This window comes from Patella vulgata, chromosome 2 (genome assembly GCF_932274485.2).
Source record: "Patella vulgata chromosome 2, xgPatVulg1.2, whole genome shotgun sequence".
Lineage (NCBI taxonomy): Eukaryota > Metazoa > Mollusca > Gastropoda > Patellidae > Patella > Patella vulgata.
In genome coordinates, this window is record NC_065880.2 from 85,320,627 (window position 1) to 85,344,046 (window position 23,420).

The 23,420-nt window shown below is 38.3% G+C and overlaps 1 long non-coding RNA gene across 2 annotated transcripts; it reads left to right on the forward strand.

Annotated features, from left to right (window-relative positions):
* The first annotated feature begins 1,935 nt into the window (after nucleotides 1-1,935).
* Nucleotides 1,936-20,628, forward strand: LOC126812174 (uncharacterized). 2 transcript variants are annotated; one of them, XR_007675840.1, is made up of 4 exons: nucleotides 1,936-2,128; nucleotides 11,517-11,675; nucleotides 16,036-16,143; nucleotides 16,964-20,628. It is a non-coding gene; the product is annotated as an uncharacterized LOC126812174 (long non-coding RNA). The 2 variants fall into 2 exon arrangements; XR_007675841.1 differs by lacking the exon at nucleotides 1,936-2,128 and adding an exon at nucleotides 6,454-6,687.
* The last annotated feature ends 2,792 nt before the right edge of the window (nucleotides 20,629-23,420 follow it).

The window sequence follows — 23,420 nt, forward strand, 5'->3', positions numbered from 1 at the left end:
GAATTACCAGTACAGCTTTACATTTCTTCTTATTTTTGAGTGGCGGGAAGTAAAAACAATTTTTATTCTGGAACATAATGACCTAAAACTTTCACCAAGAAACCCGAAATATTGAAAGAAACGTCCACTCGACACAAACAAAGGTTCAATTTTATTTCAATAATTCGCTTGCGCGTAGAGGTCTTTCGCAGTGGGAGGAAACCGGAGGATAGGCGACCCTTCTTGTCACGTACAAGTTGAGGGGAATCGAAACCACACCAGTTGACTCAATGACAGACCTCATAATACAGCGCGCACATGCTGACCATTCGGCCACCCAACGTGATATTTTCATAGTCGAATTGGCACAACGCCATTTACAAGAAAAAGGCAAACCCTTTATCTCCTCTAACCAAACCCACTATTTAGATTCCGGGTCAAATAGTGGAGATTGCATATCCCAGGGGCCGCGCCAAACCCAATTACTTAGACAAGATCTTATTTTTTATCGATCAATATTTCGGTTAATGGTCAAACAAATTATGTCTTCCTTTAGTGGTTTAATCGACACACTGACCCAGTTTAGAAGAAAAAAAAACTTTCTTTGAAGTTAACTGATTGAAATTGGCTCAACACCATAAAAATGTATTTTTTTGCAACGAACTATGGGTACTCGTTAGGGAAGTCAAACAAGCAGACCAATCAACATAGACGAGGCGGATTTAGGCCAGTTGGACACTTTGGGCCTCGGGCTGGAGTAATCTTCTTTCGTCTTAAAGAATAAAACTGCTTTTATTTCATTACAAGAGACGTTAGCTGTGAACCTGGAAATTGGTACTCTGAATGTAGAGCATATAATGTCACAATCTGTCTAGATATTAAAGTGAAAGACCTTTGGGATTCCCAACTCTCGGCCCAATCAATGAATTGTAACTGGATTTTATTTGTAGTGCAAGGCTCACCGAGGCCTTCTCGGATCAGACTTGCATTAATTTCTTTAAGTAAGGTTGGGGCTGTAATTGTCTTATTACTAAATAATCGAGTGTAAACGTCACGTCATCAGATTCCCAATTTTCTTTAGTGCTCCAGAACTATTCCCGGATATTCAGATTCTTAAAATTCTCAGTTTTATGATTTGAAATGAAATGAAATGGGGTTTAACGTCCCACTGTTCTGCTCCGACAGGGCAATGAAAACGGGCATAAGCCATACAATGTGCTATGAGGTGAATTTTGCCTGGGCAGTGGTACTACGGTCTACTCTTATATCGAATTCCAACTGCCAAGGGAACTTTCACGTCATTTACGTGCTTGCTAATGTATAGACGGGACCTCGTTTTTTGTTCTATCCGAACGACTAGACAGCTGTCCTTGTCAGGCCTCCTGTCCTGCACCAATGACAAGAGGAAACCACGTCAGAAAATCCCGATAAACTTTCTCGGCCAATGCAGAGATCGAACACCCGACCTCCAGACTAGCAACCCAACGTCTTACCCACTTTACGATCTGCGTTAGTCCCTAAGGTCAGATAAATGATAATTGGGTTGTGACGTTCACGTGAGCGTAATTTGTTTTTGAAAGTTAATTATAATTATAATAATGACTTTACATTGAATGGAAAGATAATTCTAAATGAATGGTTAGTTTAAAATGTTTGATAACGATCTGCAGACGCGTGTACTAATACTTCTACTTTTCTTTCACACCCTCTTCTCGGTTCCTTTACTCTGTTACTGTATGCGAACTAAAATTGCCCGTTTGCTGCAAGTGTCTTAATTATACAGTGAGTCATTCTTCATTAAGGAATTAGAACAGCGTTTAATGCAAATATTAGCCATTTTAATGAAGAGAACTAATAAAAGAAAGTTACTGCACTTAAATAACAGAGTAAATAGAACCCCCTTAATAAATGATACTTGTTTCTGGGAATAACATTTTTGTTCTCTTTCTCAACGAGAGGCAAGGTTGCTATCAACGGTATTGTATTCTATTTCACAAAATTGTTTTAGGAAAATCTGAGATATCTTTTCTTCAAAGATACGAAAATTACACGGTGAACACAAAAAGATATAAGGGGCATCATTAATACCAAAAGGTATTTTTAAAAACGACAACTGTACAAGCGCCAAACTTTGAAGTATAAAAAAAAGGTAAGTCCAAACAATTTGTTACACTCATCTTTAAATAAATTATCTATAAAAATAAAAAACGTAAGAACTGTTTTGATTTACATGAAAGATATGAGAGAGGGAGAGAGAGAGATGGGGTTTAACGTCCACTCGACACAGACTAGGCCATTTCGGGACTAACATGGTTTAATTAATTCTATTTCAATAATTCGCTTGGGCGTAGGGGTCTTTAGGAGTGGGAGGAAACATGAGGACAGGGAGAAAACCCACGAGGTTGAACAGGCAACCCTACTCCTTGTCACGTACAATCGGGGATTCGAAACCACGCCAGTTGAATCAATGACAGGCCTCATGATACAGCGCGCAAGTGCTAATCATTCGGCCATGACCCCCCCCCCCCTTAAGATATGAAAATTATATCGTGAACACATGGAATGTATCTGGGGCATTGTTAATACCAAAAGGTATTAAAAGATGATAACTATACAAACGCCAAATTTTGAAGTATAAAAAGGTAAGAACAAAACAATTGTTACAATCATCTATAAAAATCTAAAACGTAAGAATTGTTTTGATTTACATCAAAATAAAACAATTGATATGTTTGGTTCGGTATTTTTATAAAACCAGGATATATCACGAACCGAATTTTCATCATCCTAGGTCAGTGCTTAAGTGGAGACTCTACCTCTCCACCAAATTTTTAAATCTAACCCATGTTGGGCGTGGGATGTAATACAATGACAGACAGGCCTATTTGATTGTTAAAGTTAATAGGAAATCTTTAATTCTAGGAAAACCGAAAATACAAAATAACGCAAAATCTCAGCCATGTTTTGTTTGGATTATTAATTGTCTTGGCCATTTATTCTCGAATTTTCTGTGAATATGTGCGGAATGCTCACTAGTTCGCGGGTTCCTTAGTCCACCGATATCTATTATTAGGGTTAGGGTTCGGATTAGGTTTTCTGATACCCATATTTATAGCATTTCTTATAGCGACGGACAAGTGCACCCGCAGATTAGTGACCCCCTCCATCGATTTCAAAACTGGTTTAGTAACATTTTAAAGTACTTTTCGCCCGTTTTGTGCGTTTGTGCTGTCACATGACTAAAGGATTAAATTGGATATTACCTAGTTTTGTGGAGGTTATGTTCTTGTTTTGCAGGTAGAAATTTGATATTACCTAGTTTTGTGGAGGTTATGTTCTTGTTTAGCGGGTAGAATTTGTTTTTTTAAATGGACCGTTACTTGTTGATTGCACGCCTTGTATTAAACTCTCTCTGGCTTTTTATGAGTTGACTTCTAATCGTTGAGCTAATTATCTCGAAACGCCAGCAATCGATTTTCATTCCGTATTGGAAATGTTCTGCAAAATAAGAGCTAGACAAGATCGCTGCTGATACGGGAAGGTTAGACGGACTTTCACAGATTGTATCAACATAGTAGTTAAATGGTAAAAAACTGTCTGTAATTGAGTGTAATTATTGTATTTTGTGTAGACACGCCAGGCTATGGCAAGTAGATTTTGTGCGTAAAATAAAATGAAACCACTAACGTCTATTGGTAAAATGGTTTGAAAGCACAGTGTAAAGTATTTACTGTTTATTTGTAAATGTGTCTCCATAATGCCCTTTAAAAAAATTTTTAAAAAAAAAATGGCGTATAAAGTTACATACAGTATGACGTCAAACCATAACTTCAAGATGGTGTCAAAATTAAAATGACGACCTCAAGATCACGTCAAAATTAAAATGACGTAAACTAATTTTGACGTAAGTTAGATCACGTCAAAATTAAAAATGACACCAAGATCAAAATCGCGCCATATAGAAAACGCCAGGGCGGCAAAAAATAACGTAAAGGTCAGTATGGCGCAAAAATAGCAATAACGTTAGAGATAGTGTGCTAGCTCAAAATGAAATCGAGGGTACAATGATCCCAACAAGTTAAATAAAATTAAATGGCGACAGAATCGGGGCATGCGCCAATATCTCATTGACTTCGGTGAAAAGAGGGCAGGAAAAGTGTGGAAATAATTTTCAATAATGTTACACTTTGAACATTTTACGTATTTATGTGTAATGTATAGGATGCATGCGTGGGTGGACTCATCTCCTGTAAACAATATAATTGTTATTGCATTTACGTGACCATTACACCAATGTCATCTTTTATTTCCAATTCCACACGCCACCTTTTTTTTATGTCATAACATGGCTTTAAATAAATCTAGAAAATGGATTAAACGATATGATATTCGGTTAATAATAATGTTTGTAATGTAACCAGGAAGGATGAAATGACCTTACAATCAATAGCAGAGCACCAGACTAAACTACATGTTATATCATAAAGTCTGTCATTGAGTCAACTGGCGTGGTTTCGATTCCCCGGTTGTACGTGACAAGGTGTTTTCTCCGGGTCCTCCGGTTTCCTCCCACTGCTAAATACCCCTACGCGCAAGCGAATTATTGAAATAAAATTGAACCAAATGTTAGTGTATTCTGTAACCTGGAGGTCGGGTGCTCGATCCCTGCATTGGCCGAGAAAGTTCATCCAGATTTTCCGACGTGGTTCAACCTTGTCAGTGATACAGGACGGAGGGCCTGACAAGAACGGCTGTCTAGTCGTTCGGATGGGACGAAAAACCGAGGTCCCTTGTACACATTGGCGTGCACGTAATAAACCCCTTGGCAGTTGGAATTCGGTATAAGCGTAGGCCGTAGTGCCGCTGTCCGGGCAAAAGTCCCCTCATAGCACACTGTATGGCGTATGCCCGTCTTCATTAGCCCAGTTCAGAGCAGAACAGTAGGACGTTAAACCCCATTTCATTTCATTTCATTTTGTATTCTGTTAGACATGTAGTTTGTCCAAAACTAAAAAGACTCTTGGTAAATCGTTAAAAATATATATCTTTGAAACATTTTAAATTCAAAATAATGATTATTATTTTTGGAAATTCTAAAAAAATTGTATTCCTGAGCGGCACATGACCAAAGATTAAAATACAAGGTATAACATCTAAGTTTGTGTTTTTAACATACAGTATCAGACCGATGGCGGGTCAGAATAAATTGGATTTCCAGTAAATAAGGATGTGCATTCATGATTATAACGAAGGCTTTAATCTTAATCAAATGTAAGCAATTTTAGCATTTGGCCGTTTTGGCAATTGTGGAGAACGATCCCACCGCGCTGATCCTCATTTGAGAGATTTTAAATCCCTTATTGTGAAAGTTACAATCTGATTAAACACAGATCCTATTTCGTTTCGTTTTTTATAGTTCAAAATTTCGTTTTACTTGTCTTTACTACACTAGGATCTGGAAGAATTGTTATCATTGACGTGTTCTGGGCGGTGTTAGGGATTAGCCAATGAAACGGTCTGTTACGGCGAGCTTTAGGCGTGTTTTGCACGGAACTGTGGGTAATCCATTAGAAACATCAATGCTGATTGGTTAATCAAATGTCTGACGTCACAGGGTCAAAAGCCGCTCGTATGACATCTGACGCGACATAACGCTACAACATATCAGACCTTCATGTAGTGTAGGCCATCAAAAGTATAAAAAACGAAACGAAATATAGATCTGTATTTTAATCAGATTGTGAAAGGTAAAACTTAAAAAGATATTGACTAATCGTTGCTATAATCGTTTGTTTAAATCCAGCTGAATTTATATCTGGTAATTATCCCCCCTTGATATTTGGTTTTCTTAATTAAATGTTAAATAATCAATCCGTGTACATGTTAGCATCGGTTTTAAGCCTTGGCTACTTTTAGATTTTCCGAAAAATGCAAATGACACACTCGTGTTACAATAGCTTAAAGATGCATTATGGGAGATTAGATAAAGAGCTGACAGTTCCTGCTATAATAGTCCAAACATAGATAACTCAAAATGAATATATTTAAAATTTCATTCAAATTACTTTATTCTGAGCCAAGTTATCACTGTTTGTAGTTTTCACAAGATGTGTATTGGTTGTGTATTATCGTAATCACGGCACTGGTATATTCGAAGCTTAGTCCTGCTTTACCACTTTTAAATTAAATCATTAAATGGCCGAACCATTCTAATTTGGTAAAATCTCGAGTATCCGATGGCATCGAGAGTTGATTAAGGTATTGTTATGTTAATAAATGTCTAATTAATAGTTTATATACATCACAGACCCAAAGAAAGACCTGCAATGGGCAAATTTAGCTATTGAATAATGTATCTTTAAATCAAAGTATTGTACTTTATTTTAATTTCTTTGAAAAGCCTGGCGACGAGGAAGGGTTTCTGTATGCTATTTCTGGAATCCTGGATTTGTGAGAACAAGATTATACAATCGTACACCGCAGACAGGACGCATATATTTTCACTTGTATTTTGTCGACTTCTAGACAATAACCAATAATTTTCTCGATTCGGCCTTAGGCCAAAGGCGATCAGTGGGTAGAAACTTTTGACATAATTCATTTATTAACACGATTCTTTATTATTGGTATAATTAACAGTTATTTGGGTACTTTAACGGTACTTTACGTCAACTTCAGTATAACAGTTTGGATATTTCAGGAAATCGGGTAAGTTTTTTTTTTATACGTCCTTTTATTTAAAGTTCATTTTAGTAGCAGAAGAAACTGATTTTTTTAATTTCATACTTCTTGACGGCATTATACGTAGGTTTATAAATATCGTTTTTAAGTCTTTTTAATATAGTGTGCAGTCAAATATCAGAGATAGAGAGAGGGAAAGAAATGAGGTTTAACGTCCACTTGACACAAACTATGTCATTTTGGGACTAATATATTGTTCAATTTTGTTTCAATAATTTGTTTGCGCGTAGGGGTCTTTAGCAGTTGGGGGGGGGGGGGGGCGGAGAACCCGGAGAAAACCCACGAGGTTCGACAGGCGATCCTACTCCATGACAGACTTTACGATACAGACTTTACCATAGGTAAACTATCTTTTTAAATAGAAAGGGATTCTGGACGCGCTTGTAATCCAGGGCCGCGATGGTCGAGCAATGAACTCTCGACTAGGATTTCCCAGGTTCGAATCCCGGCCTGGGTCGACCAGAACCTTCGGGATATTTCAAGCTTGGGAGGCGCCAGAGGAAAGTATGCCTAGTCAATCGGAATGGTTGAAAAATTGGTATACACTTCAAGAACCCTTGGTAGTTGTAATCCGAGTATAGACGGAAACGCCGCTGTCCAGACAAAATTCTCCCCTTGCATTGCACAAATAACTGAAATGAAAATTATATGTTTTTCCCGGATTGCCCAAAGTATTATATCGACGAAACTGTAAACCCCATTTCATTTATTATAAACCAGCATTAATATCAATACGCAGTTTAGTCGAGTTAAATAAAAATCAAGCGATTACCATTACACTAGCGCATGCAAAAATTAAATACATCCTGAAACAGACAACAATAAATTGATTTATATAAAATTGACTTAAATCTTAGGTTTCTGACATATCTCGATTCAGTAGACATTTTAAGGTGGATCTTGGCAAACAAATCGTTATTCATATGAAAAATGTTGTTTTTGTTACGTTCAAATTTCATTAAAAAAATTGTAAATTCTTGATAAAAGTTGATGATCTTGTTTTCAATTACACCTTTTTGACAATAGAAAAATAAACACAAAGGAATATTTTAGAATTTTAACCGTCTGAGAAATAGATAGTCTGGTTCATTTTTTAAATTAAATGACGTCATTATTCGGGCAGTTGTTATTGGTCATGGTGTTTAAAGTCTCTCAGGGTGTGTGGATTGCCGAATGGTTAGCACGTGCGCGCTGTATCATAAGATTTGTTATTGAGTCAACTGGCTTGTTTTCGATTTCCCGGTTGTACGTGACAAGGAGTAGTGTCGCCTGTCCAACCTCGTGGGTTTTCTCCGGGTCCTCCGGTTTCCTCTCACTGCTAAAGACCCCTACCACCATGGGAATTATTGAAATAAAATTAAACCATATGTTAGTCCCGAAATTTCTCTCTCTTTCTCTCTTTAAAGTCTCTCAGTTTGTGAGACGTTGACTCGCTAACCTGGGAGTTCCAGGTTCGATCCTTGTGTAAGGGACAACGTATCGTTGTTCGGTGGGACGAAAAACCGAGGTCCCGCGTATACATTAGCTTGCGCGTAAAAGGACCCTTGGCAGTTGGAATACGATATAAGAGTAGGCCATAGCGCCGCTGTCTGGGCAAAATTTCCCACACAGCACGCAGTATGGTGTATGCCCGTCTTCATTAGTCCAGTCGGAGCAGAACAGTGGGATGTTAAAAGTCCATTTCATTTGAAGTCCGAGTGCAGAATTTCCAGGAATCACTACGAGAGCACCAATTCCTAAATAACGTGTGAATATTGACCTCTAAGCCCAGCAAGTATGGTGTCTACCAATAGGAAATGAATACTACAGATAACGAACATTCTATAGATTTTAGACCTTTATGTCCGTAGAGTATAGGACGTCGTGTACTGATTTTAAAATGTTCACAGTGTCTTCAATATTGGGATATTAGGATCACGGTATGATAACAACATAAATATTGAATGAAAGGGACCAATAATTCATGTTTCTAATTTCGAATATTATGAGTTAAAGATACATTATGGGAGATTAGATAACGAGTTGACAGTTCTCACTATAATAGTTAAAAACTAGATAATGTAAAGGCAATTTGCTGAAAATTTCAGTCAAATTGATTCACTATGAACCGAGAAATAAGCGATCGAAAGTTCCGCATAGCCTCGGACATTATTACTAAAGTCGGCACGACAAAACTCATAGTCTCGATTATCCATTTAATCGTTAAATCGAGAAGGAAAGTTATGTAACAAATCGGATCATAATCCAACAATTATCGCAGGCTAGCGTTGACATCGAGAGTTGATTATGGCCTGGATACGTTAATTAATGTCTAATTAATAGTTATATTATAACATTTCAGGCCTAAAGAAAGACCTGCAATAGGCAGATTTAGCTCTTGCATAATGTATGTTTAAGAGTTTTAGCTCCTTTAATTCATGCACCCATTGCTACCATTACTGTTTGTTTTAGGCTATATTTGTTTTATTTCTTCCGTTGGTTCACGTCTGTATTACATATTTGATATAACCCGACACAACAGATTAGAGACGTCTGAAACTGATTTACGATTAGGTTTGTCTATGGTAACGTTTGCCAGGCTTGGGGTAGAATTTTTTTCGGGGTGGCGGCGTTCCCGTCTACTGTGGTTTGAATTCCATCTGTTTGAATTCCGCTTATATACGGGTGTATATCGACATGTCGTCCAACCGAGCGGGCTTGAACAATTCCGAGCCACTTCTCGACCCACACTAGTTCAGCTCTGAACGTAGGTCTCATTTCAATCGGCCAGCTCTGAACGTAGGTCTCATTTCACTCGGCCTGTACGTTCAGGAACTCCTCTATTGAATCTTTGTCGAAACTAACATCCGCCTCAGTCAATCTTACTGGGCAACTTTTTACTGCTAAACGGTGTGACAATGATTCAATAGAAGACTTCCTGAACGTACAGTCCGAGTGAAATGAGACCTACGTTCAGAGCTGAACTAGACCCACACCAGGGTCTAAATCTATTTCTTAAGGCCAGTTCAATTTTTGTCAAGGTCGCTGAGATGTAAATAAGGTATAGAGCACGTGATTATAGGCAAGGGTTAGGGTAAGCCTTTGGGCTAGGTTCAGGTTTAATGGCTAGGATTGGGAATATCGCTGTCCCTGTTTACATCTCGTGACCTATGACGAAAATTTGAGCTGGCCTTATCATTTAGCACTAACCCTACACCCCACTCTCTCTCTCTCTCTCTATCTCTCTCTCTCTTGCCTGATAACATTATTCTCTTTTACAATTTTACTTCTAAATATGCTGCCATGATTGTTTGATTTCTTGACATTATCCGACACTGCCATGATTGTTTGATTTCTAGACATTATCCGACACATCAGATAAGAGTCGTCTGCATTTTTCAAAGAATTCATTATCATAGATTCTCTTACTAACTTAGTTTACAAAACAGAATTAGGTCAAGCAGGACAGAACAGACATTTTGACTTGAATACATGATAACATGGGAATATCTAGTTCCAATTTAACCTACCATCTTTTTTTAATGAATCGAGGCCTTCTTTTAAAAATATTTTTGGATGATAATCAAAATCTCACCCTCATAGTTCACACACAAGGCCAAAGGAAAAAAATGGCTGCGCTTGTGGTTACAAGGGGGGGTTGGATGGCCGAATGGTTAGCACGTGCGCGCTGTATCATACGGTCTGTCATTGAGTCAACTGGCGGGGTTTCGAGTCCACGGTTGTACGTGACAAGAAGTAGGGTCGCCTGTCCAACCTCGTGGGTTTTCTCCGGGTTGTCCCACTGCTAAAGATTCCTACGCGCAAGAGAATTGTTGAAATAAAATTGAACCGTGTGTTAGACTCGAAATGACCTAGTTTGTGTCGAGTGGACGTTGAACACACCCTCTCCCCCACCCTTTCTCTCTCTCTCTCTCTCGTGTGGTTAAAATTGATATGAAATCGGGTTTAACGTCCTACTTTTCTGCACCGACTGGGCTAATTATGGGGTATCCCATCCTCCACCAAATAAGGTAACCTCATCGAAAGACCGGCCCTGTTTTTATTTTGGGCAAATCACCGTAAACAAAGCTATTTGTTTTATTTGGCCTAACCAGTATTTATTTGTTGTATTTACATCAAATATACGAACACCCATTGTTAAATTTATTAAAAGTCCTTGGCACCGCGACGGACGTTTATGAACAAGTAGTTATATACACTTGATAATCTTGTTCTTGTGCCACGATCGACATGTTCGTTCTTTGATTATTGAATTTGATCACTCGGCAAACCTCGGCAGATTGCGTTACTCTACATCTAGCCTCGGTTCTATGACGGTAAGTGATATACAATTGCGATACGACACCGGTTTACTTATTAGGAAAACTTGCCGCTTTTAAAAAGTTATCAAAATTGCGTCGTTCGAAGCGTGTTTAGAATTTTTAATGCAAAGTTGTACTGGTTTAAAGAAAATCGGGTAAACATGAAAGAAAAGCAGCCCCAGACTTTGAAATATTTGTATGATAAAACATTCTTCGAAGGCGTCGTCATGGGCAACGCCGTTGGTAATCCGGGAACTTGAAAGCAGTTCCAATGGCGGACTTCGTCATACAGCAGAGGCTAGATGTAGGGTATTGGAATCAGCTGAGGTTTGCCAAGTGTGAATTTGATATGTGATATGACGTCATACCAAGATGGCTGTGGTGACGTCATGGTCGGTTACTATTTTCAGCTTGGTAAAATTGATGACATAAGAAGACTCGTTGAAGATTGGCAATATTAACCGTGGTTGAAACATTTCTTGAATTATTTTCCAGATTTTATTATTTGAAGAGAAGATGAGATTCACGGACTGTATTCTGTTTTTGTTTATATATGGTTGCGTGGCTAGTACAGATCAAGCTAATCAGTTAAATGTGGAAACAAAAGAAAAGAGATCAACTCGGGATCGTCGGGGCGACAATCCAATTTCGAGGGTAAGTTTTCCGTCATATTTCTTTGGTAAAAAAAACCAAAATCTAAAATAAACTCAGTCAAAGTTCTGATTCTGGATTTGGATATTCTAAAATTTGTTATTCCTGTCCAGATTCAAGAAATCTGATTAAAATACAGTTCTTTGTTTCGTTTCGTTATTTTTTTTATACTTTCGATGGCCTACACTACATGAAGTACTGGGAGGTCGCGTTTGACCCTATGACGTCAGACATTTATTAATCAATCAGCGTTGACGTTTCTAGGGGTTTACCCACAGTTCCGTGCAGATCATTCCATGAACACGCCATAACAGACCGTTTCATTGGCTAATTCCTCGCATCAACTAGACCGCTTGTTATATAACAACTCTTCCAGATCCTATACTAGTGTTGTGAAAACAAGTAAAACGAAATTTTGAACTATAAAAAACGAAACGAAATATGATCTGTGTTTGAATCAGATTGAGATAAAATATATCATTTTAACTTTCACTAAAACATGACCCATAAATTTGTTATTTCATAATTTGATTTTCTTAATTCTAAGACTACATTAATGTAATCATAAAACATTAATTATCATAAAAACATGATCCAAAACGCTTACCATTTGTTTGCTAAAGCGCTGAAAGGGGCCACGACCAAACGCATTAAATTTGACTATGAAATGAAATGGGGTTTAACGTCCTACTTGTCTGCACCTACCGGGTTAAAAAAAAAAGACGGGAAAACGTCATGCAGTGTGCAATGAGTGAACATTTCTTCGGATTTTGGAAGAAATGTCGCTGTACTAGAAACCCCTCCACCAATATGCCATTTCTAAAATGGCCGAGATGTTATATCACCGACACTTTCAACCGCATTTCATTTCATACGATGTATTGCATACGTAACCATGAGTGAACATTTCTTCGGATTTTGGAAGAAATGTCGCTGTACTAGAAACCCCTCCACCAATATGCCATTTCAACCGCATTTCATTTCATACGATGATCTGCATACGTAACCATAGAAAAATACCGTATGTTAGTCTCAATTTGACATAACGCTATATCGGAGACGGTCTAGCACATATGACGTCATGTGTGGATTGTGTGTTAGGTTTAGGGCTGCAGTTTTTGTCAAGGTCTCGAGATGTAACCAGTGCTAGCGCCAACACTAACCCTAGCCCTAAACATTACCCTAACCCTGACTAACAATCCGCATAAGAAGGCATTTGTGCTAGACCGTCTTCGATTTAGTGTTCTCCGTTACCATAATCAATCTGCTCTTGGTCCCTTAAGCGATATTTTTGTTTGTTGCTCTTAACGTTCCATCCATTTTTATTGTTGCTTTTTGTAGACATTTGGGAATATTGACTTGGGACACCTTCCCCGCGTACGTATACAAACTGAATTTTCTTTTTCTTAAAGATGTAAGAACTAAATGTGCCCTTTACCGGTCTGTCTTTTGGTCTCAAATGTTATATAAACTATTATTTAGTCATTTATTAACCTGTCAACCCCATAAAATGTTATATAAACTATTATTTAGACATTTATTAACCTGTCAACCCAATAAACTTTTCAATATTAGCTCGATATCCGGCCTCGCGCAGGGCCCAAGGTCCGCTTACTCATCACCTTCTTTCGTGCACGCTTTTCTTCTATCTTACATCACCCGTTACTATTATTAAACTTAATTAACATACTTAATAAGTTACCTCCCTTTAACCATTAATTGCAGTAAAACAGTCTGTGTTAATCTAATAAATGATCTTGAACTTCATAAATCATTCGTTCATTTGATACCACATATGTTGGAGTGGATCGCGGCGACGAAGCATGGTGGACGAACATACACACAACCATGCATCTTTGAATTTATTTATATAGATATTCATTTTTCATTATCTGTTGTTTGAACTATTTTGGCAAGATCAGACAACTCTTTATCTAAAACTTACATAATGCATCTGTAATCAAAATTTCTCCCAACTTCTATTTACTGTCATGTACTGCTAACTGGTCTAGCGTGAGATCGTTCCTTATTTAATTGTTCTCGAGCATGTTGAATCGCTGCGTAATTATAATCGATAGAGTTTGGGCATTGATTTGTTACGCTGTAGTCGATTGGTTGTTCACCCGACTGTTAACCAATCATAATTTGGGACGGGAGTCATCAGTAAGTCCAGCAGTGTTTAGTGGGATTAGATCTAATCAATCGAACCTCGTTGGTTTTCTCCGGGTCCGGTTACCTCTCACTGCTAAAGACCCCTACGTGCAAACGAATTATTGAAATAAAATTAAACCATGTGTTAGTCCCGAAATGACCTAGTCTGTGTGGACGTTAAACCTCTCTCTCTCTCTCTCTCATTCTCCCTCTCTCTCTCTCTCTAATCAATCGAAACACTGTGTAGAGTATGGAAATGGGTGCCCTTGATATATATATATATATATTAACCAACTAGATACTTCGAATATACCACAATCTCTAGTTTCAATAAAACACGATAAAAATACGATAAAGTCAATACGATAAAAAAGCATAGTCTCGATTATCCAACGAGCGTTGAGCAGCAAATCGGATTCCAATTCAGTAAATATCGCAGGCTAGTGATGACATCGAGAGTTGATTATGGTCTGGATAAGTTAATTAATGTCTAATTAATAGTTTATATAACATTTCAGGCCTAAAGAAAGACCTGCAATAGGCAGATTTAGCTCTTGCATAATGTATGTTTTATAATGTATGCATTATATTATACAATGTATATTATACAAACTGAAATGTTTTGCATATTAAAAAACTAGAAATGATCGGAATAGATTAAAGTAATCATAGAGAAAAAACAAGAAATAATGGACGATCCACTGCACGAGTGTTTCTGTAGAGTTTCTTTTATATATATGTCGTAATGTTTCTATCTAAATAGATATATCAATATATAAATAGATGATTAGGTAAAGGGTTGGTGCCCCATGTAGAAATAACATTTGTGTGTGGTTTGTTTGCAGTAGTAATGGTATATTCAGTGGCGTACCCAGGGTCTTGGTCGGGTCAGGTATTTCTGGTCTACTGCTTTGAAACAAAGGGGGTTTCTGTCAGGTCAAACGAAGGTTAGAAGACGCCTGACACAATTTTATTTTTTCACGAAAACACAGTTTATCAGTTTAAATATGTTTAATCTGTATTGTGGTGTATTATCCATGGCGGCCCCCGGGTGGCGCAAACTCTGGCTACGCCACTGATTATATTCATATCATAATTCATTAGTAGCTAAAGCTATATTCCCAATTGTAGTCCCAGCTATATCCGTTTATAGTCCCAGCTATATCCGTTTGTAGTCTCAGCTATATCCGTTTGTAGTCACAGGTATATCCGTTTGTAGTCACAGCTATATCTGTTTGTCGTCTCAGCTATATCCGTTTGTAGTCACGGCTATATCCGTTTGTAGTCCTGGCTATATCCGTTTGTAGTCCCAGCTATATCCGTTTGTAGTCCTAGCTATATCCGTTTGTTGTCTCAGCTATATCCGTTTGTAGTCCCAGCTATATCCGTTTGTAGTCCCAGCTATATCCGTTTGTAGTCTCAGCTATATCCGTTTGTAGTCCAAGCTATATGTGTTTGTAGTCCAAGCTATATGTGTTTGTAGTCCCAGCGCTATTCGTTTGTAGTCCCAGATATATCCGTTTGTTGTTATAGCTATATCCGTTTGTAGTCTCAGATATATCCGTTTGTAGTCCAAGCTGTATCTATTTGTAGTCTCAGCTATATCCGTTTCTAGTCCAAGCTACATTCCTTTTGTAGTCTCAACTGTATCCGTCTACATTCCCACCTACACTCCGTTTGTAGTTCTCTTATGTTTGCTTAGTAATGTCTAACTTGTCATTTATATATCATAACATAGACCCATCATTAAGAAAAGTGTCTTGGGTTTAACGTCCTACTGTTCTGCTCCGACTGGGCTAATGAGGACTGACATACGCCATAAAGTGTGCTAAGGGGAAAATTGCACCCAGACAGCGGTGCTACGGCCTACTCTTATATTGAATTCCAACTGCCAAGGGTTCTTTACGTGCATGGCATTGATTTTTCGCCCCAGCCAAACAGTTATTGACCAGTCATACTTTGGAACATAAATTTGCTTCCTTTACAGCAGTGTTAAGTGGGATTAGGTATAATCAAACGAAACACTGCGAGGAGTATGCCCGGCCCTGAGATCCAGACTACTATGGGACATGGGTTTACTGCCCCAGCCAAACAACTATACGTTGCCTCTTGTCAGCCCCCCTGTCCTGCATCATAGGTGTCTTTCAATAGATTCAGTAGCGAGAAACAAAGTACAAATATAAACTTTTTTTACATACACTAATTTTTACAGGGAGTACGAGAAGGTTTTCAGCGTATGTTTGAAAATGGTGACTTAGATGCGTTTACCCCAGCCCCTCTACGGCCTGAAGAGGTGGAATGTCAAGTCGGAGTTGAAGAGGTAAGTCAGAACAATAAAGGATTTGTCTCGCTCTTTCCAGCCAAAATTGGCGCCGCCTTGACGACATAATATATTGGCTATACGGCGTAGATTTCAGTACATCCTTTTGATTGGTTAAGAGGAAAATGGCATTGCAGGGTGTAGTGTCGACTGGTAGGTCGAGACAGTTATTTCTCTTGGGTCGCTCAAACCCCGTCCTTACTGCGCTGCAGCGACTGTACGGCGACCATAAAATGCACAAGGTCAGTCGCCTGTGAAGCAAAGGGGTTTGTTGGTATTATTTTGTGTAGACGACTTTGGAATTGTTGAGGTAAATGAAATAGATGTGCTAGTGAAGACGGGCATACGCCATGTTTATGCTATGAGTGAAATTTTGACCGGAAGGGGGCACTACGACCTACTCTTTTATCGAATTCCAACACGCCAACGTGTACACAGAAAGTCGCCGTTCCTGACAAGGGGAAACCACGACTGAAAGTCTCGGCTAACACTGGGAGCGAATCCGGGACTGCTGGTTAGCGGGCCAGCGACTTGCTCATTCAGCCACCGCAAATTCCTTATTGTTGTGGAGCCACGGTGGCTAAGCGGGTAAGGCGCTGGCTCGCTAGCCTGGAGGTCGCGTGTTCGATATACGAGTAGGCCATAGTGTCGCTGCCCGGGTAAATTTCCCTTGTAGCACACTGTATGGCGTATGCCCGTCTTCATTAGCCCAGTTGGAGCAGAGCAGTTGGACTTTTCATTTCCCTATTGTTGTTGGGTGTAATGTTATAGTGGGTACCTGACAAACCAAGACTATGTTTTATCATTTTGATATTTTCAGACAATTTATCATGATGGCCGTTGTATAAGCCTCGGCAGTTCTCATCGACACGCGTGTCAGGCTGGACGACAGTTGGAACTGTACAACACTGAATGTGTCCGACAATCTGACAGCGGTAGGAGTAATGGTGGACGAAGACAAAGGGGAGGTAACCAAAGAAGACGAGGCACAGGTAGAAGAACTGGTGGTAGAAATTAAAAATAAACACACAAAATATTCGTAATTGTAAAATGTAATTTAGTGTCATTGCTGATAACTTTTGAATTAATAATATGTCTAAGCGCGAAACCGATTGATCATGGTCACCATGTTATGGGGATACGTCATTTCTCATTCAGGGGCGGATGCAGGATTTTTCTAACGGCGTGTGGAATCGAATTGAAATTAGATTCGGCTAAAAAGTAAAATTTGTTTAATGTCATATTAAAACACATAGTGCCATTGGTTTACTGGTTTATTGGTCGAGAGCGAGACAGTAAGTAATATATTGATACTGCACGAGGCGTTAGCCGAGTGTCGTTTCAATTTATTACGCAATGTCTTTAGTTCGAGACCATTAAGCAGCTTAAAAATACGTCACACGACTCCAATATTTCATCTAGTATAGATAATGTATGATTGGCAAGTTGCCCGTACATTACTGGAAGTAATGGTACGCCAACATCACAGGATGACGTCACATCTGTATAAAAGGGTTGTGCCAACCCCAGTACCCTCCACCCCAAGCACCCCCATTCTGTATCCGCACCAGTTGATTAATGTTGTTGGTCATGCTGGCTGATTCGTTTTAAAGAAGCAAAGGACTAGAATACGTTGACAGTTTGATTATTGATGAATTCAAATAGATTATTCAAAATGTAGGTTATCTCCCTTACATTTATATATTTATCATTATTATTATGAACAGTGTATCGGTTGTATATTTATGTATAATGTTGTGGTTTATATCTATTTATTTATAAACATATAATTTTTAAATCTTAAATCCGCCATTCCCGAATGCGTTGGAATTTTCAACGGGTTTTCTGATCAAATTAAAGGAAACAGTTTGAAATGAAAACTGGCTTGTATACACCACGTAGTGTGCTATAATGCAAATGTTACCCGGATATAACAATTTCCGACTGTTATTCGGATATTTAATGTACTGCCTCAGATGTACACGGAACATCGGTGATGCACCCCGTCTGAAGGACTAGGCACTTTTCCCAATCTGATTAAAACACAGATCTTATTTATAGTTCAAATTTTCGTTTTACTTGTCTTAACTACATGTACACTAGGATCTGGAAGAGTCTTTATATAACACGCGTTTTGGATGATGTAAGGGATTAGCCAATGAAACGGTCTGTTACGGCGAGTTTTAGGCGTGAGGTACACGGAACTGTGGGTAACCCACTAGAAACATCAACGCTGATTGGTTAATACTTTTTCATAAATATAATTTATTTCTATAGTTCATTGGAATGAACATTTGCGGCCAAAATTCGCCTCGAACCCGGAACAGTAAGAGTTATGGGCATATCCATAATTTTAACATGGGTCTTTTCTTGAATGTAGAGGGTTAGCATATCAAATAATTTTTAAACTTTTACATAAATATAATTTATTTCTATAGTTCGTCAGACATTGGAATACGTGTCTCCCCCAATACATATCGCAATACGAAATTTACGGTACTTATATTTTCACTTTAACATTTACTTAGTTTTTAAGTAACCCTTATGATGGTTCGTTTAAAGGGGCATTATGGAAGATTAGATAAAGAGCTGGCAGTTCTCATTATAATTGTTCGACCCTGAACCGATATATTAGCCTTTGAATTTTAGGCTTAGCCTCGATCATCATTAGTCTCGATTATCCATTTTTGGATTGAATCATCAATGAGCGTTGAGCAGCAAATCGGATTTAAATCCAGTGAAAATTCGACACATAAGATGGCATCAAGAGTTGATTATGGACTTTTCATGTTAATAAATGTCTAATTAATAGTTTATATAACATTTCAGGCCCAAAGAAAGACCTGCAATAGGCAGATTTAGCTCTTGCATAATGCATGTGTAATTTAATTGTACGAAAACACCCTTTCTATCAGACATTTTACTAATATTAATGTAAACAATAACTTACATAATTGTTTGTAAAGAAATCCATGAATATATGCAGAATTGCAGTCAGATCTATTTAACGTTTTTCACCTTAAAAATGCATTTAGCAATTTAGAAGAAAATGTATAACATTTGGAACTTAGGCTTAGGCGCTTTGGGTCTCTTATAGTCTCGGTCACCCAGAACCTCCTAGTCTTCAACGTACTGAGGGTCTGGGACCGTTGTCAATATTTGACGAAAAGTTCCATTGTCCATGCGTAACCGGGGGTTTGTTTTTTATTTGGTTGATTATCCAGTATCTTTGGTTAAAGTCAAGTAATAAATCCTATAATTTTTGAATTAATATAAACAGACATGAATCGTGACCACGAATTAGAATTAATTAAAATAAAAAATAGATATGGCCTATGAACAGAGAAATTTTACAATAAAAAAAAATTAAAAGTGTTGGATATTGAACTGGTAATGTAATCAAATGGATTTTCTGAAATGGCATGCTTAAATTAATTTCATGGTAGGGTGGCCCATGTGCTCTACAGAAATAAAGTCCACCGCTGATAGTTCGAGACTACCACTGAAGCGTACACATTCGCCGTGCCGAGACCAACTTTCTGACAATATGATACTATAAATAGCCATGGCACGTGCAATTCTCTACAAATCTATCAACTATTACAGCCGTAAAAAATTTATTGTTGACGATTTTGAATAGCAGTGAAATTAAGCTTCTTGGTTATTACAGCAGATTTAGAAATTACGTTCGTTTCATTTTTTAAATCGCTTTATCATTAACTGTACCGTTAAGAGCGGCATCTTTTGGTTTAGTACAAATAATATCTCTGAATCACTCGGATTAGACAGGAACATGATACTTGCAGTAGTTTCATTTTACTTTTACAAGGTTCTTAAAACGATTGTTGAGCTACCTAACGTGCTTATTTCTAAATTCAATTTCTTGTTCTAGCTTTCTGTTATGTTTCGTAAAAAAGTAGTCTTGATTATCCCGACCTGTCAATCAGACGTAGAATGGTCGATAGACTGGTTAAGCGAGACTAATTTCAAAACAAGGGCACGTAACCTATCTTTTACTCAAAAGTGTCTGGATGTAATGGACGACACTTGGAACCAGTTTTCAGTCTATTATTTATAGATGATTAATGGTCATAGCTTGTTAAGTACAACATGATCGTTTATTTAGTGACTATAATTGTGTGAAACTGATTTGAGGCTTGGCATATATATAAATATTGTGGCGTAATTGTCGAGATATAAGGAGATATATGGAGATATTTATTTATGGTGGGTCACCCTACATGGGCATCAACATCTTGGTTTAGGACTAGTTACCTCCCTTAGACTTTGTTTATGATAATGTGAAAGACTGGATAATTTAGCCAATGACCTACTAATATTGGTAGAATATTTTTCTGGATGATAGAGACTAGGTCTGTTAAAGAAGATTTGAACCATTCAGTACATTGTTAACCCTAAAAAATTACTAGTAATGTACATCTTAATGTTGTCATGTTGTTTTGTGTTTTACAAATAAAATAGACTATCTCGTTCTTGGTTTTGTTAGCGCTGGGTGCATGGCTTAGACACCCAGTCTCGAGAGAGACAGGGAGAGAAATGGGGTTTAACGTCCACTTGACACAAACCAGGTCATTTCGGGACTAACATGTGCTTCAAATTTATTTCAATAATTCGCCTCTCTCTCTCTCTCTCTCTCTCTCTCTCTCCCAGAGCCAAGTACGTTCTCTCAATAACCCGATTCCACAATTGGAAGAAGAAGAAGAACGTGATCACCTACCTATATGTACTTTTGTTTGTTGTGGATTTAATTACCTCAATCCATCGAATAGTGCGAAATTAAAAGAAAAATTCATGTGTGACCGGAATAAAATTGATACGTCGGTGAAGCTGGCGGACCATGTCGGTTGTCTAGTTGTTCGGATGAAACAAACCTAGGCCCAGTGTACACATTGGCGTGCACGCAAAAGAACCATTGACAGTTGGAATTCAAAATAATAGTAGGCCGTAACGCCGCTGTTCGGGCAAAATTGCCTTCACAGCACAATGTATGACATGCCCGTCTTCTTTAGTATAATCGGTGCAGAAAAGTAGGACGTTAAACCCCATTTCATTCATATGCCATGTAGTGTGTTGTGGGGATGTTTTGCCCGGACAGTGGCGTATCCCTCCACTCTTCTTCAAATTCGAACTACCAGGGGTTCTTTAACGTATATACCAATGTGTACACGTGACCTTTTATCTGAAAGAGTCCTGGGTAGAGAGCTTGGGGTCACAGTGGCTAAGTGGGTAAGACGCCGGCTCTAGCTAGCCTGAGGTCGGGTGTTTGATCCCTGTATTGACCGAGAAAGTCCATCCAGATAAACAGCTATCTAGTCGTTCGGATGGGACGAAAAACCGTGTACACATTGGCGTACATGTGAAAGATCCCTTGACAGTTGGAAGATGCCGTAGTGCCGCTGTCCGAGCAACCCCCCTCCCCCCATAGCACACTGTATGGCGTATGTCCGTCTTCATTAGCCCAGTTCGGAGCAGAACAGTAGGACGTTAAACCCCATTTCATTTCATTTCATTTTGGACATTGAGCTATCACCGTACTAACTAAGCCACCGTGTCGCCAATTAAATAAGAGAAAATAAACCAAGAAATGCTGAGTGTGTAAGAATAAATATAAGTGGAACATGTTTATTATATATATATATATATATATAGGTGGTATTTATATATCATCATATAGACATGTACACGTGTATATGTAAAGCACGTGCATGTAGTTTTCAATACACATGTTGATATAGGTCAGTATATATTCAAATCACATTTATTCCATATCAACACATTTCTCGTGAGCTCATTCTATTCTTCTGGTACTTCACTTATTTTGTGCTCGATTATTGAGGTTTTCGTGGGGTTGGATGGCCGAATGGTTAGCGCCAGGCCCGTAGCCAGCTTGTTGCATGCGCAGGGGCAGTGAAGGTTTTAGGGTGGGCACAGTCTACAGTAGGTATTTTAGAGCTATGGTCGGCAATTTTTTTCGGGGGGGGGGGCATTTTTGCTACGGGCCTGGTTAGCGTGTGCGCGTTGTATCATAAGGTCTGTCAATGAGTCAACTGGCGTGGTTTCGATTCCCCGGTTGTACGTGACAAGGAGTAGGGTCGCCTTCTACTTCGTGGGTTTTCTCCGGGTCCTCCGGTTTCCTCCCACAAAGATTGAAATAGAATTGAACCATATGTTAGGCCCGAAATGACCTCGTTTGTGTCGAGCGGACGTTAAACTCCATTTCTCTCTCTCTTGACGTCGGTCGTCTTCTGAATGGTGATGGTGATAGTCTGCCAGTTGCGTCATGAGCGAGAACATCAAAAGAATAAGGGCGATAATTCGGATAGGATACAGGAAAACGGTAAAAATTAATAAATAAAATAAACGCAGGAGAACCGCACTACAGACAAATCAAAACATACAAAATTAACATTAATTCAATCAAAATATAAATTCAAAGTTGCCTTTGAAATATCGATCGCTAGGAACCTCAAACATACGGAATTTACGACATTTCATTTTATATAGCTAAGTCTCTAACTCAGTAACATCCAACGTCTTCGACATTAAAAACACGAATTATTTGTCAATTTAAATCAACATTGATGTTCTGATCTTACCGGGATCCAATGTTGGAGACAAAATAAACATTTTACCATTGGAACACGAATCGTGTACCATAATAATTTCAGCGCTATTTGTAACAAGGGACTCGAGGAACGAGGCTAGACATATTCCACAAGGAATAAATACTATCGGTGTAGACTGGAATAACAAGACGCTAGAGATTGCCATTCGATTTCGCCGAACATAACTGATTTGAAATTGGAGTAAAAACAGAAACGATTGAATGTAAATCACTTTATATACATTCATAATACACTATTATTTGCGTTGCGACCCATTTATGTCAATTTCTAGGTCCCAAATATTAGCAATTTAGCTCCTTTAAAGAGTTGCCTTTGAAATGTCGACCCCTAGTAAAGTCAACCATAAGAGAATTTACATTAATTCAGTTAAAATACAAATTCAGAGTTGCTTTTGAAATGTCGATCGCTAGTAAACTCAACCAGACAGAATTTACATTAATTCAGTTAAAATACAAATTCAACGTTGCCTTTGAAATGTCGATCGCTAGTAAACTCAACCAGACAGAATTTACATTAATTCAGTTAAAATACAAATTCAACGTTGCCTTTGAAATGTCGATCGCTAGTAAGTAAACCCGACCATACAGTTACGTTATTTCAATTAAAATACAAATTCAACGTTGCCTTTGA